The 15,789-nt window shown below is 40.3% G+C and overlaps 1 protein-coding gene across 5 annotated transcripts in view; it reads left to right on the forward strand.

Moving 5' to 3' along the window:
* The window catches only part of LOC132398481 (protein bicaudal D homolog 1-like), a 241,590-nt gene that overhangs the window by 56,828 nt on the left and 168,973 nt on the right, over positions 1–15,789 (forward strand). The window lies entirely within an intron of this gene.

A 15,789-nucleotide genomic window follows, 5' to 3' on the forward strand; every position in this document is an offset into this window, starting at 1 on the left:
TAATTTACTGTGGCCAATTAATCTACAAGATGCTTGTTTTTGGAATGAGAAATGAAATCAAAGCCCCCAGAGGAATCCCATGAGGGCAGAGGGAGAATATGCAAACTCCAAACTAACAGCAGCAGGTCAGGATTGAACCTAGGCTACTGGATCTGTGTGAAGGCAACAGTATTACCTCATCTAGCAGCCGTACTCATCTAATTTAACTAAAAGTGCTTTTAAGAGGTTTACACTTCACACAAAGTAGTAATACATGACAGGAATCTTAACTGACACTGCAGATCTTATTGAATGGTGGAACAGGCTCGACGAACCAGATGGCCTACTCCAGCTCCTATTTCTTATGTTCTTATTTGAATTTCTCAGTTGCTAGGTTGGAGTAACACCAAGAACTTTACTTATTAATGCCCAATGTAACAGATTTATCCCAGATCTCCAGCAGCACCATATCAGATGAAATGTGACTCCAAAACTTCAATGGGGTGAATTACCCGAAGCTTGGTCAAAGAAGTAAGCATTATGGTGCCTTGAAATGAGGAAGACACAGTTCACATCACAATGGAGAAATTGTCTTGTTTCATTCTCATGGAAAGATGATGTATTTAGGGACTGGCAATTGGAATTGCCATCTGCACAGGCAGAAAATGATGCTTGGAGCCAACAAAAATCCCTCAGTTCTTCAGCTGAATGAATTTTTGGTAAAGTTATCACAGCTAATTCCCACAGGCTTCACTTAAAGGCTGAGCCAAGCACTAAGTAGCAGCCTATGCCATTCTCAATTATACCTGACTGCAAATTGCTTTGGTTTATTTCTCCATCCAGTTGATGGTTGGTGGAAGAATTAATAGAGCATATGCTTTCTTTGTCTGGTCCCCGGTGCAGGAAGTAACACAAGTTAATCATCCCAGAGTGAATCACTTTACAATATTTTCTAAGGGAAAGGAAGCAGCTGAATTGTCCCCCATATCTGCTGGACAATCAAGGGGAGTAGTCATTTGGTTGATTAGGACGAAACTGAACAAATGTGAAAGGACTCAGATCCATTCAGTGATACTAACAGTCAAGCCTATAGTCAGTAGGTGTCAATAGTGCCATTAAGCTGCACTTAGTAACCAATAACCTACTCATGTGCTAAGTTTAGGTTTCACCAGGACTATTTGATTCCAGGCCTCATCATACCTTGATCCATGTGTGGAAGAAAGAGCTGGATTCTAGGGTAAGGTGAAAGAGATCTCAAGGCAGTGTTTAACTGAATGTGACGTTAAGGATCCTGTTAAAGCTAATGTCAGTGGGTATCAAGGAGAAGTCATGCTGACATCTGAAATCATACCTGGCATAGTTGTAGTTGTGGTTATCGAAGGCCAATCATTCAACCCCAGGATATTAGTGCGGCTGTTCCTCTGGGCCATGTGCCAAGCCCCCCAACCATATTCAGCTACTTTGTCATTGATCACATGATCATAAATGTGGATGTTCACTGATATTTGCAAAATTCCATTCATAACTACGCAGAAAATGAAGCAGTCCAAGCATACGTGCAACATGATCATGCATTCAGTGTGGGCTGAGAAATGGTTAAGTGGCAAGTGACACTGATTACACCAAAAGTCACACTATCATCATTTCTAAATGGAGAAAATCTGTCTCTGACATTCAATGATACAACCCTACTCCCCCATCAACATCTTGCAAGTCAAGATTGACACCAGCTCAAGTAGCCACACAAACACTGTGTCTGCAAGAGCAAGTGGTTATGGTTATTGGACATCCTGCCTCGAATGACTCATGTCCTGACTCTCTGAAACATTCCCAGCCTCCTCACATCACAAGTATAGAGCATTACTGAAGGCTCTCCATTTGCCATGATAAATGTGGCTCCAACAGCTCTCTGGAAGCTCCTCGCTTTTCAGAACAAAGCAGCCCACTTCATTGGCACTCCATTCATCACCCTAAATGTTCATGCCTTCCACCATTGACAAGTGGCTGCCATGTGTACAGTCATCAGAATGCACATCAATCACTTAGCTCATTTAGTCTGATGAGCCTCCCACACCTCTGACCTCTACCGTTAAGATGGATGGGGACGCCACCACTTCCAGTTACCCCTCCGTGCTGCACACCATCTCAGCTTGGACACTTATCCCTCGACCTTCAGTCTGAATGCTGGACCTCTCTCCGCACAGAACTGTGGAAGCATCCGCACCTGAGTAAAAGTAGGAATTAATTTACGGATGGGCAATAAATGCATGAATTCCCAGAAATGTTTAATTAGACCAGGGGTGGCAAATCTTTTTTAGAGCATGTGCTCAAATTGGTGGATATCTTCTGAAATATTTTCTTGTGTGCATTGGTAACTTTGAGCAAAGATCATCATTGATTAATGAATTAGTAACAATAATTATGGTCTTTTAAAAGGAAAAAGGATGAGTCCTTGCTTATGTGTATTCCTTGTTTTAACACTTAGAACAGAGACAGATTGAGTGAATCATTTTTGAAACTTGTTAAAATATTTAATATTAATCTTTTAAAAAGGCGATTCAGAAATACCATCATTTCTAAATAGCATTGTTATTGTAACTGTTTACTATCTATCTGCGAGGATTTCAAAACGTATCATCCAATGTCACGTGCTTTCAAATCATCTAGCTGGCACCAAGCTAATTTGAGACATTTCCTGCAAAAACTGTTTGCTGTTCTCAGGTTGTGAAAAAAAAACATTCATTTCTTCATTTAGTAGTAAAGACTATCCTTGGGTATCTTTTCATATTGGTGGGGTTTAAAGAATCAAGGAGTGGCACTGTATGTCACCTGCCAACCAAATTTTTGCACATGCCACCCTGGGCATAGGTTTGCCACCCCTGAATTAGACCGACCACTAGTATAATGTTATAATTTCATTAAGCTAGGTCTTAAAGACATAATGTACTGCTCTATAGTCCAGAGGACTCTATTGTCCCTCCACTGCCTGAAATGCATTCATCATCGTCATTATGTGCCGTGTCATATTTCATAGGCAATGATGTTCTCATGACCATGATTGTTCTTGGCAAATTTGTATACAGAAGTGGTTTGTCATTGCCTCCTTCTGGACAGTGTCTCAGTCCTAGCAACAGTGAAATAAGCTGATGGAATGAAGCGGCCCAGTCTTTGACAGTGGGCAAAGTTAACTAATTGCAAAATTCATTACATTTATTCAAGTATTTGACCACATATAATCTTCATTTAAGAATATGAATGTGAAATTAAATACCTTAAAATATATAGCAATATAAACAAAATAAAGTTAGCTAACAGTCACCAAAATTAATCCCAATTTAATCAGGTAGTGATCAGATACAGATAACACAGGAAACCCTTATCAGTTCTGCCCATTAGACAAGGGTTAAGTTGTTAACTAATGAGAAGATCTCAAGTGATCCCATTCATATTGCTTAATTCAGTCTTTATCGAGGCTTTTTTGTACCCTAGAAACCATTCCCAGTAAATAAAATATCTACTAAGTGATGAATGGGTGATGAGGAGGAGATGCGTCTCTATCAAAGAAGGTGTCAGGCGCTCCTTCCCTCCACTAGCTTTCAGCTTACCCTTGGGCAAGGTGTAGCATCTGCTTAGCCCCCCCCGCCCTCAAATTCAGGGTCACATGAAGCCAATGGGAGAAGTGGTGGATGGTCGTATGAGCAGCTGTTGCATTCCACAAGACCTGGTTATGTAACCACCAACACTGGGCAGTCTCTGAAGAGTATTAATAATAGTTGTGTCACCTGTATTGTAAAGAGCATAATCTCTCATGTCAAGCAACATGGTCCATAACGAATGAACTAGATGCTGAGAAGTGCATTCTAGTTAGTTCCCTAATATAGATCAGCACTGTGTTCTCAAGCTTCCAGATTGTGAATACTTACGTAATCTCAAATTTGTTTTTCAAACGTCTGTGTGTGAATGCTTTAAATAAATTCCTTTTATGGTGCTTTAAAATTAGTTTTAAGTTTATATGAGAACTAAGAACTGCATTGATATTTGATGTATTGTTTTTTCCTTAGACTGTGGATGAGGGGAGGATGCTTTCTATAATAGGGCGAGAGGGCACATCCTCAGATTAAAAGGACGTCTGTTTAGAACAGAGATGAATAGGAATTTCTTTAGCCAGAGAATGGTGAATCTGTGGAATTCATGGCCACAGGCGGCTGTGAAGGCCAGGTCATTGAATATCTTTAAAGTGGAGGTTGATAGATTTTTGATTAGTAAGGACATAGAAGGTTATGGAGAGAAGACAGGAGAATGGGTTGAGAAAGGGAATAAATCAGCTATGATGAAATAGCTGAGCTGGCCCGATAGGTCAAATAGCTTAACTCTCTTGGGGTTAGGTTGAAATTATGTGGGCAGTGGGCGAATCAGCCTCTTGTGCTTTTTAATCTCGTCACTTGAGATTCAGTTTCACGCAACCCTGCCACTTTGAACTGGCCCATGCCTTCATTAACCAGGTCCAACACTTGCCTTTGTTGAATCTTGCCCCTCCTGACATAGGACATCAGGTTTGTGGGGGTCTAGCAAGGGTTAATCAGGGTGTGCTTTGGGTTTGTGGGGCTGAAGCCAGGGTTAATCGGGGAGTGCCTTGGGTTTGTGGGGGGTGTGTCCCACTTCAGGACTTTAGGACTAGGTTTGAGTGTTGGGCTGGTGGATGTATATGTTTGGCTGGGAGAGGCTGGGCTGCAGAGTTTTGAGTGGCGATGTATGAACTGCTATAGCGGATGGGCTAGTATGGTGAAGCCAGGTTAATCTGGCCCATGCCTTTCATTATTGTGGTCCGACACCACTTAGTTCAACGAACCGGGTGTGCACTGGGACACATCGTCAGTAATGAATCCTCGGATCGTCAGGTGTTTCAGGCCTTTAAACACTATACATCCTCCCCGAGGTGGCCCAACAGTGTCCGGCTCAGACACTGCTTGTGTTTTTCCCAGGGACCAAGATCATGAGAGGCATGTAATTCTGAGGGTAATGATATTTTTAAACATCATTACCTGGCATCTGTATCCTGGGATTGCATGGGTTAAATTGACAGTGTTTACTGGGCATTCAGCAGAACTGCAGCTGAGTTTAGCACTGACTTGTCTGTCGTTCCATCTTGGGTTCTCTCTCGCCTTCTGTGTATCTGGGCTTTCTTATTGGCACTTCATGGACCAGGAGAATGAAGAGCGTGTCACTGTAAGGTTAGGTTGAGATTATGCGGGCAGTGGGCGAATCAGCCCTCTTGTGCTTTTTGATCTCCTCACTTGAGATTCAGTTTCACACGACCCTGCCACTTTGATCTGGCCCACGCCTTCATTAACCAGGTCCAACACTTGCCTTTGTCGAATCTTGCCCCTCTTGACATAGGACATCGGGTTAGGTTTTATGGTCTAGGTTCAACTTAATATCTTTAGCCCAAACCTTGTGTTCTGATGCAGATCTGAAAAGTTCTGGAGCTCGTGGTGAAGAGCTCATTTTCATTCTGAATCACAGGCTCTTTATTAGCCCCATTTGACAGTTCTATATTGGGTATTAAAGGCTATTCTCACAAAAGGCACAGGGTTTCTGAAGGAAGCTTAATTTTGTACAGAGCATTGCAGGAAGGAGTGTACCTCACAAGCTGTTTTAATCCCATGAAAATTAAACTTATTTATAGAAATAAAATATTAGCAAAAAGTGAAAGCAAAAAAAAAAAATTGGTGAAGGTCATTACTCAAGCATCTGATCAAACACAAGTTGACACAATCAGTGCCAGCTACCTGGTGACATGGGGCTGGTTGTTAACTATAAAGGAAGTTTCACCATGTGATCACGATGTCATGACTCAAGGAAGTTATCCAAATTGCATGTATTATCAATGTGAAATGTAGTATTTTGCGTTTGGGGTGTTCAGCAGCAGATCTGTATGGATGCGCCCTGCTGTAATCCTTCTCACATGGAAAGAGGTACATTGACTAATGCATTAACTGTTAGGAGAACCATTTACTGTCTACTGTCAAGTGAGAATCAGCAAGTGGGTTAAGCTTATTTCATTGGGGAAGGTGAAAGAGATTTTTATACACCTCCTTTTACTCAGTTGTAGCATCTGGGTTCACTGAGCAAGATTATGGGGCTCCAGGAAACTTGATTTGTTTAGTTCAGTGTCTGCTCATCACTTTCTGGAAGTTTCTACCATCAAAGATCATCTGAAATTTTACATGAAGTGGGAGCATGATTTATTCTTTTATAAACAATATTAATAATACACTGTTTCCTTCTGACAAAAAAGAAAAGAATATTTGCCTAAATTCATGTACAGTTACAAATTCACTGATTCTCTGGGACCTTCTCAGCAATATCAATGTGATTCTTTTGCATTCACTTTGGATACCGACTGACTATTCATTTCAGGTTTCACAATGTCTCTTGCCTGTCATTCTGGACACCACCTACAGCTTCTTTGTGTTCCACGGAAGGTAAATAAAACTAACTGTTGGAAGAACTTAATGAGTCAAGCAGCATCTGTGGAGACAAGGGGGACGGCTGATGTTCCTCAGTCAAACCCCTGCATCAGGACTGGTAACTGTAAGATCTCCTTCTGTACACTTGCTGATTTGTGACTTCCAAGAAATAACAGATCCATGTGAACCTTCCTGAGTTTTCCACTAACTTTGTCAGTAACTGCTGGTTTCATACACCTCATGATTTCTCCCATATCCCACAAAAATATCTGGCCAAGTCTAAAGGCTTGGAACTTCTCATCCACTTCAAACTCTTTCTTCTTTGGCGGGAAATGTCTCTTTACATGCCACTTCATCTCCTCCGCTCTTCAGTAAGTTCAACTAGGCCAGGCTTCACCTTGTTCTAAGTCAGTGGTTCATTATCAGCTCAGCCAGTGATGGGATGAGTTTTGACCTAAATACCATCAGGATGATTGCCTTCTACAACAGTTCTTACTTTGGAGACTCTTTCCGAGACTGAATCGGTGTTTCTGCTCAACATTCTCTGCTTCCTTGTTTACTAACAGTTCTTCTGACAGTCCAGCTGTAATGAACAAAGAGCAAAGTCTGGATAATGTGTGGTTTGGAGAGGAACTTGCAGATGATGTTGTTCTAATGCACTTACACCCCTTGCCTCTCTTGGGGAGAAATATTGTGGGTTTGGGAGTGTTGTTGGAATAGGCTGGGGTGGTAGCCATAGTGTCTTTTGTATGTTATGCACATTTCAGCTTTTGTATAGTATGCCTGTGCTAGAGGGAGTTAATATTCAAAGAGGTGGATGGGATACTAAGCTATTGGGCTAAATGGTCTGTCTGTTCATTGCATCAGAATCCTGTCCAGACCAGATGTACTGCACTAGGAGCACACGTTTGTGGCCATTTGGGCTTGAGTGCCTTCAGTCAATCACTAACCATGTTAGTCCATGGGTGGGAACTGCCACAATCACTGGCAATTTCTTCATCTTAAGTAGAACAGTGTACCCCTTTCTGTCCCAGTATCTTCAGTACTTTATCTAAATTTTGTATGTACCTAACAACATATTTCTACTACAAAAGCAATCTCGCTGAATTTCGGATTCTGTTTATTCACCAGCAATCTGCAGGTGTATCCAAATAATCCCCAGATTTTGACCATTTAATGTGATAGTGGTCTTGAAAGTTTGATTGGCAACAACTCCTCCACAATCACCAACAGCACAGGTGCACCACAAGACTATGTACTTAGCTCCCTGTTTTACTCACTTTATACTTATGACTGTGTGGCTAAGCACAGCTCCAATGCCATATTTAAGTTTGCTGACAACACCACTGCCGTTGCCTGAATGAAAGGCAGTGACGAATCAGCATATAGGAGGGAGATTGAAAATCTGGCTGAGTGGTGATATGACAACAACCTCTCACTCAATGTCAGCAAGACCAAGAAGCTGATTATTGACTACAGGAGGAGGAAACCAGAGGTCCATGATGCCGCCTCATCACGGAATCAGAGGTGCAGAGAGTCAGAGCTTTAAGTTCCCCATTGTTATCATTTCAATGGACCTGTCCTGGATCCAGCATGCAAGTGCCATTGCAAAGAAAGCACAGTGGTGCCTCTGCTTTCTTAGAAATTTGCAAAGATTCAGCATGTCATTTAAAACTTTGACAGGCTTCTGTAGATGTGCAGTCGAGAGTATATTGACTGGTTGCATCACAGCCTGGTATGGAAACACCAATGTCCTTGTACCGAAAAGCCTGCAAAAAGTAAGGGATGTAACCCAGTCCATCACAGATAGCCCTCTCCAGCACTGAACACATATGAAAGTAGCGGTGTTGCAGGAAAACAGCATCCATCCAGCCAGGCCATGCTCTCTTATCATTGCTGCCATCAGGAAGGAAATACAGGAGCCTCAGGACCCATACAACTAAGGTCAGCAACAGTTATTACCCCTCAACCATCAGACTCTAAAACCAGAGCGGATAACTCAAACACTGAAAGTTCCTACAACCTATGGGAGAGTTTCTCAGTATTTATTACTTATCTATTACTATTATTCTGTTTTCATGTATTTGCACAGTTTGTTACCTTTTGCACATTGGCTGTCTCGTGTGCAGTTTTCATTGATGCTATGGTGTTTCTTTGTAATTACTGTGAATACCTGCAAGAAAATGAATCCATAAGACAATAAAACATAATTACAGCAACAGCCCATTAGCTCATTGAGTCTGCTCCACTATTCCATCATGGCTGTTTTATTATACCTCTCAAACCAAATCTCCTGCCTCCTCACAACCTTTGATGTCCAGATTAATCAAGAGCATACCAATCTCCACCTTAAATTTACCCAATAACCTAGCCTGTACAGCCATTGTCGCAATGAATTCAACAGATTCACCACCCTCTGGCTAAAGAAATACTTCCTCATCTCTGTTCTAAATGGACGTACCTCTATTCTGAGGCTGTACCTTCTGGTCCTAAATTCCCCACTATCGGAAACATCCTTTCCACACCCACTGTATCCAGACCTTTCAATATTTAATAAGTTTCAATGAGATCCCTTGTCAGTCTTATAAACTCCAGTGAGTTAGGGCCCAGAGCCATAAAACACATAAGCTGAAGGTTATCGAGGTGCAGCTCCATTTTCTTAACACAGTCACTAATGAGCTTCAGCAGATGTAGTTATCAGAAAGACTGGAGGTCTCCCAGAGTTCCCACATCTCACATAAAGAACACTTATTCTCATTCTCAGCACATTAGCTTATTTAGAACCTCCGCTTGTACTCGCCCAAGCTGTACTTGTCGAAATCTGTCAGGCCTAAACCAGACCACTCTAATACTGCCCCGCTCCAACAATGGCCAATCTGCTCACACCTCCTTTCTTTTTATTGGCTCAGTGCCTATTGCAGCCCACCAAAAAAAACCCCAAAAAGCACCCAAACAACTTTTAACTCTTGTGCTGCTTCATCAACAAGCAACCCCTCGTGCTGATTGCACCTCACTGAATCTCAGGGGCGATGGTGATGTATATGCACTTTGATAATTTATTGAAACATTGAACTTTGAAATAATGTTTATTTTGTCGCTACCAGTCGTGTAAATACTATTTACTCTTCATTCCTCATTGTCTTCATTCAGCTCAGTATTTGGCAGAGTCCCTACTTTGTGATTACTTGGTGCATGGACAGTGATGTAACCTGACAATCAGCAAAGTAATAGATAAATTTAGTAGAAATGTATCACGGTCTGAAGTTGCTTTCTTTGGTTACAGGCTTTACAAAAACAATGATGGCTTTAACTGATAATTAAATTTTAACTTTAAATTGGGAGTATGCTTCTACCACAATCTATCAGTAAAACTTGGTCACTAAAATGTCAGACCAATACAACAAACTGGCTGTTGGTAGCTGATTCATATCTAAGGTGAGGGACATAATTGTAAGCTGTTGTTTAGTTAATGGCATTTAGCTCAGTGAATATATTTAAGCTTGTATCCTTTGAGTCTATTACTTGTGAGATTTTACCTGTAATGGCAATTTAATTCTACAAGGTAGACCATTCCCATGAATGGGGCATTTCTTCGCTCTATGGAATCAATGTAACTGAAACAATTCATTGTTGCCAAAATCTCACATTATATCTTCATAATATTTGGCTCTGAAATCTGTTCATTTTAATTTATGGTTTGAACATTGAGGCTGAAATAATCTGAATGGTTATCCCTATTTTAAATTGTGTTCTTGTTTTCTATTCTTCCATCCCTCCATCCCGCCATCCATTCATCCATCTGTCCATCCTTCCTCCCTCCTTCCCTCTCATTCAAGCTATGCCGCCCAGTAATCACCAATTTAATCCTAGCCTAATCATGGGATAAATTACAATGACCGATTAACTTACCAACCAGTACGTCTTTGGACTGTGGGAGGAAACTGGAGCTTCTGGAGGAAACCCACGTGGTCAAGGGGAGAATGTACAAATTCCTTACATGTTAGAATTCAAGAGGGAGTAAGTTGTAATGTTATTTTTGTATTTCTTGGAGAATCAGCTTGCTTTCATTAGGACAATGAGGTTTTTTTTTGAAGAAGCATTATATATTGCTTCAGTGATACGTTGACAAAAAAAAGAATTGGTCATACACAAAGCAAAATAACATCAGATCATGAAACCCTATTGCTCTTGCAGAACTTGAAATTCCAGCTGTTACAAATTGCTGAGTTTGGAATATTGGAAAAGACTGTTCCCTGTCTGATGAACGGACTGGAGGCCTTGATTGCTGGACTCAGCTTAAGACATGGGCTGAACAGGCTGAATCAAAGGAGTACATTGTAAAGAATTGCAGGCTTAGATAGATGGATATTAGCGATCTTGAGATTTATTAATAGTATGTAGGACTCCTTGAAATTAAATGTGTTGTTGCTACAACATGAATAGGGAAGAATAAAACCTGATGAGTCATGTTTGGCAACATCCTTAAAAGTATTTTGATGAATTCAGAGGGACCTTTTAGAAAATCATAAAATTGGACAATTTGATAAAGAAATTGGAATTATCTTATTATAAGAGGAGTTGTTATCATTTTGTTATTTAAAATAATTCTTGAGAAATCAATGTTTAAGATCCATTATCCAATCTTTAAAAAAAATAATGGCCAACAGGCTACCAGACCTATCGTAAGATATACAAAAGTCATGTTTGCACAAGCATTTAATAGGCCTCCCCTTAGAATCTATTTATAATCAGTTCTTATTGTCCATTATCAGATTCAATGGTAATAATTAGTACTTGTGAAAATGGAAATGAGACAACAACTGTGGGGAATCTAGAACTAAAAGGTCACAGTTTTAAAATAGGGAGTTTGCAAAATTACCTCATTTTAAAATTTTGTTTTCTCTCTTAGAGGGTGGTCAGTCTCTGGAAATCTCTTTCTTAAAAGAGTCTTAGATGAAAGTAAAGGATTAGAATATACTTAAGGCAGAGTTGAAGAGAGATATGATAAACAAGAGGGTAAAAGATTACTGTAGGCATATGAGATTTTAGAATTAAAATTACAGTCTGATTAGCCATGATTTTATTAAGTGATGGACTTAAGTGATCACATTAAGTGATGTGAGGGACTGGGTGGTTTGCTGGAGTTTCTAATTAATATGTTCCATATGTACATGAGCACGGACAGAAGAGAACATTTCTCCTAGAGTATTTGGTTTTGTGGAAAGCAATCTGTGAAGACCAGGTCAATAATCTCATCTCATTAGCAATCTGTTCACACAATAACTGTCTGGCAACAACAAGGCAGCCATAAACCCCAGAGATTTAAGGTTCTCCAATAAAAGACTTTACAAGTGAATTTGTGATGTGATGAGGCAAGATGCAGTTCATTTTCAGTGAATGCCTTTTAATTTTCTTTATTCTTTTGAAAACAAACATCAAAACAGTTTCCCCACTGGTCTGTGGGTATGAATTAGTCAAAACCATAGGCTGCCAGGAACTATCCTTCTGAGTAGCCTCAGTTGTGTGCACACCCTGCTGTGTAAATTGCATCATAATGTCACCATGATAACCACCACACAGAGTGTATAGGGCAGCAGTTTTTTTTATTAGAGTCCCCTGGATTGGACAACTGAGGCAAATGTAGCTCCTATTATTCTATCTGTATAAACCAGAAACTGAGCCCTGTCTCTAGATATTTTTAATCGCAGTGACTTTACTCCATTAATTATACTGCTTCCTTCCTGCAGTAATTGACCAGGCAGTAAATCTCATTGAAATCAAGTTGTGCCAATCAGCAGCTACAAGGGGAGAGAATTAACTCAAAATGCCAATTATTTGAGCACTTTGGTATCTGTCCTTTATATGACTGCCAAACATCAGCAAGACCATCTCCACATTATGGGATTTAGTAGTGGAAAAGTGAACAGATTGGAGCCATAGGGATTCGCATTGTAACCCAGAGAGCCATGTAGTGTTATGCTAAAGTACTGTGTATTGGCAGCCTCAGCTCTGATCAATGGCCAGGGCACAAATACTTGCTGGGATGGATTCAGCGGCTTGTTATGAGAAGATGTACAAAGGTATAATTGGATTGCCTTTGGTAAAATGCATGTTAGTGTAATTATCACTCATTTGCTGCTTCTGGACTTTGGCTAATCTGATGGTGTGTATTCAGCATTCCCAATCAATTCTTGTCCAGTCTTCAATAGCTTCCTGTCCCTGTCTGCCCCATTCTTCTCCTCCACCAACATTACTTGCCATATAATGGATGTATTAACCAGAGAGCTGCCTGTACTCATCAAGCACAATGGACAAGATTTTCCAGGTGGCAGCCCTCTGTATCTCGAAAGGACTCATTTCCATTTAGCGAATGAGACGGGTGTCGGTGCTGGGTAGAAAATCAGTTGCCTTGCTCTCTTGCCCCATCATGTAATTTAACAGTAACAGCCCACTGATGCTGTGGAGATTCATAGTATCTCTGTCCTGCTCTAAAAGCCACAATCATTCCCAACTGTGGTATAATCTGTTCCACATCATTTCTCACACTAACTATGCTGTGGCCTGTTATAGTGAAACTGGCAAATTAGGCTCAATTACTGCAAACAGTGGCTTTCTCCTGTGGAATAATGTTGCCTAGGAACCAAACTGATAGAAGTGGAGTCCAAAATACCATGAGCAAAAAAACCGTGTACCTTATATCTATTTAATACCCATTCACAATATTAATATTCCTTCAAACTAATATTTTAGCTAAAAAACAAAAAAAAACTGCTTGATTCTTGTCAGGAAAATAAAATCTGGAGAGGCAGAAAAAGCTATGGTTTACATTTCCCAAATTCAAGGTATCTTCTGAAAATCCTCAAACTGCACTGTTTCTGAAAATTAAGTCAGATCAGATAATCTGGTTTCCAATGCATTTAGAGTTTCAAGGAGTATTACTAAATATGGATCAGCAAAATGCTGCTCATTCCTTGATACATGTATATGTTCAAAAATAATCTTTTGGGGAGAAATATTTCCCTTAAATGTTAATTTCTGTGTCATCATTTTGTTGTGGCAAATCGCAGTTGAACTGAAAATGTTTGATGTTTCCTTCTGAGATTTTAACAGTGGCAAAGGGCTTTCCTTTGATATGGCCCCGGAAATGTTTAGACCCACATGCAAATTAGATCAAAGAGGAGTCAACAAGCAAAGATGCAAAATCTCTATTTGCGCTGTGATCCTATAGATTACTGGTCCTTCCTCAGATTTATGCAGCAGGTGCAACCTTTTTTTTTGTAACTTTATTTTTTATTGAAGTTCATCATCAAACGAACATTTCCGTAAGATGTATTTCAGACATTGTACATATTTATCATATAATCATATATATCACAAATCTCCATGAAGTACTTATAGAAAAGAGTGGAAAGAAAAAAAACAAGCAAAAGGAAAACTATGTACAAATAATCTCTAAGAGAAGGTAGGGCCATCCTCCCTTTTCCTTTGCTAATTGCAAAGTTTTGAGACAAATTCTAGGCCTTTTGCCCTGCTAAATATACCTTGATAGCATCTTGTTCCATTCATTGGAATTGATTTGGTTAATCTTTATTGGTAGGGTCTGAAAGAGATATAACACTCTGGGCCGTATATTCATTTTAATAGACTCAATCCTTGAACTGAGACTGAAAAAAGGAATCAGGTTCCATCTTCCTTAATTTTTTTATATAAAGGCTGGTAATTACATCCTGACAATTTTGCCAAATCTTTGGGCATAATGATGCCCAAATATTTGAAAAACTCTGTGTGCCATCCCCAGGGGTATCAAGTATTGACATTTACCATAAACTTCAAAACAGGAAATATTTTTAACTCTCTGGGATGGTGGGAGCCGTGCAAACAGAGAAATGGCTGATTTCCTTCAAGTGCAGAAAATTAGTAATATTTTGACAAGTATTTGCGAGTTTCTGAAAATGAAGCTAAACCATTGATGTGGAGAGCAATACCGAATAAAGTACAGACATCGGACAGCTGTGAGTCTGATCTAGGGACTGGAGATTGGAGTCTCAATGTCTGCACGTCTGAGAATCTGGGGCCAAGGACAGGAGGTGGCCTTTCCTGGGATTGGAGACCAATCTGTCCTTGTGAGTGGGAGGGAAAGGGGCATATGATAAATAAATAAATCTGTATCTGGAAATATTTGTAATGTACTGGGATGCTGGGAACTGCGCAGGAAGAGAAATTGTTGATTTCCTTCAAGTGCAGGATATCTGCAAATTTGTTGCTGCTTCTGAAGATGAAGTTGGACCATTAACCTGGAAAGCTATTTTGAATAAAGAACAGCAGCGACAGAGCAGGAACTTGTCAGTGAACATTGGGCTGCAACTAATCACTATATCTACAAGTGACATGGAAGTGACACAGGACAGCACATATCCAAGATCAAGGACACAGGGAGAGTTAAGCTGTTTCTGGAAACAATAATTTACAGGGCTATAGCGGTGTGCTACATGCAGCGCTAAAATTACAACACGGAGTTGGTAACTGCAGTCGAAGAAAAACTTTATTCGAAATACCCAGCCTTGCTTTTAAGCCTCCCTCAACCTGCCCCCCGTGGCGCAGAGGCTCCAAAGCTCTGTGCTTGCAAACCCCCATAGGCCCCCTTAGCCGGAACGCTGGCTAATTGTGAGCCGATTCGGATGTGTCAGGAAATGGGTCGCCACAGGGCTATGTTTACAGATGAATTAGTTGGGAAATACTGCAGCAACTGGATTTCTATCCAACCTCTGAGGCCATTCATGTTGCACCTAGAAAGTTTAGAGCAATGTAGTTTCTGAATGCTGAAAAGCCATAGGGGTCCAACGCTGAGGGATCCAGGACTCCAGATCACTGGAGTATAATGAGTAGATGTGAAAAATAATCACAAAGAGTAATGGACTTCTCATCTCCACATTTACTGAACAAAAATACAAGGGAATAGAGATGGTGCAATTTTAAAACAAATCCCTGGCAAGACCACCTGTGAGAAGTTCCTTGTATCACATTTTCTGAGGGTGTTAGCCATGTATTAACTTTAAAGATTGCTGTACTTTTATTAAATTACAAATGGAAGTTACACAAATTGCCCGTGACTGAGGAAGTTAAATGGTGGTTTGTTTTCAGGATATTCAGGGGAACTGATTGGGTGAATAGAGAGAAATCGATTCTGTTGGTTAGGTCATAAACAACAACTAAAGCCCAGCTACTCAGGAATGAAGATGGAAAACATTTCCACACTCCAAGTGGTAGAAATTTGGAGCTGTCTTCTTCAATAGATATTTGATAGAATATGAACTGTAAGCTTTGAATCTGAGGCTGACTA

The sequence above is a fragment of the Hypanus sabinus genome, chromosome 8 (genome assembly GCF_030144855.1).
Source record: "Hypanus sabinus isolate sHypSab1 chromosome 8, sHypSab1.hap1, whole genome shotgun sequence".
NCBI lineage: Eukaryota > Metazoa > Chordata > Chondrichthyes > Myliobatiformes > Dasyatidae > Hypanus > Hypanus sabinus.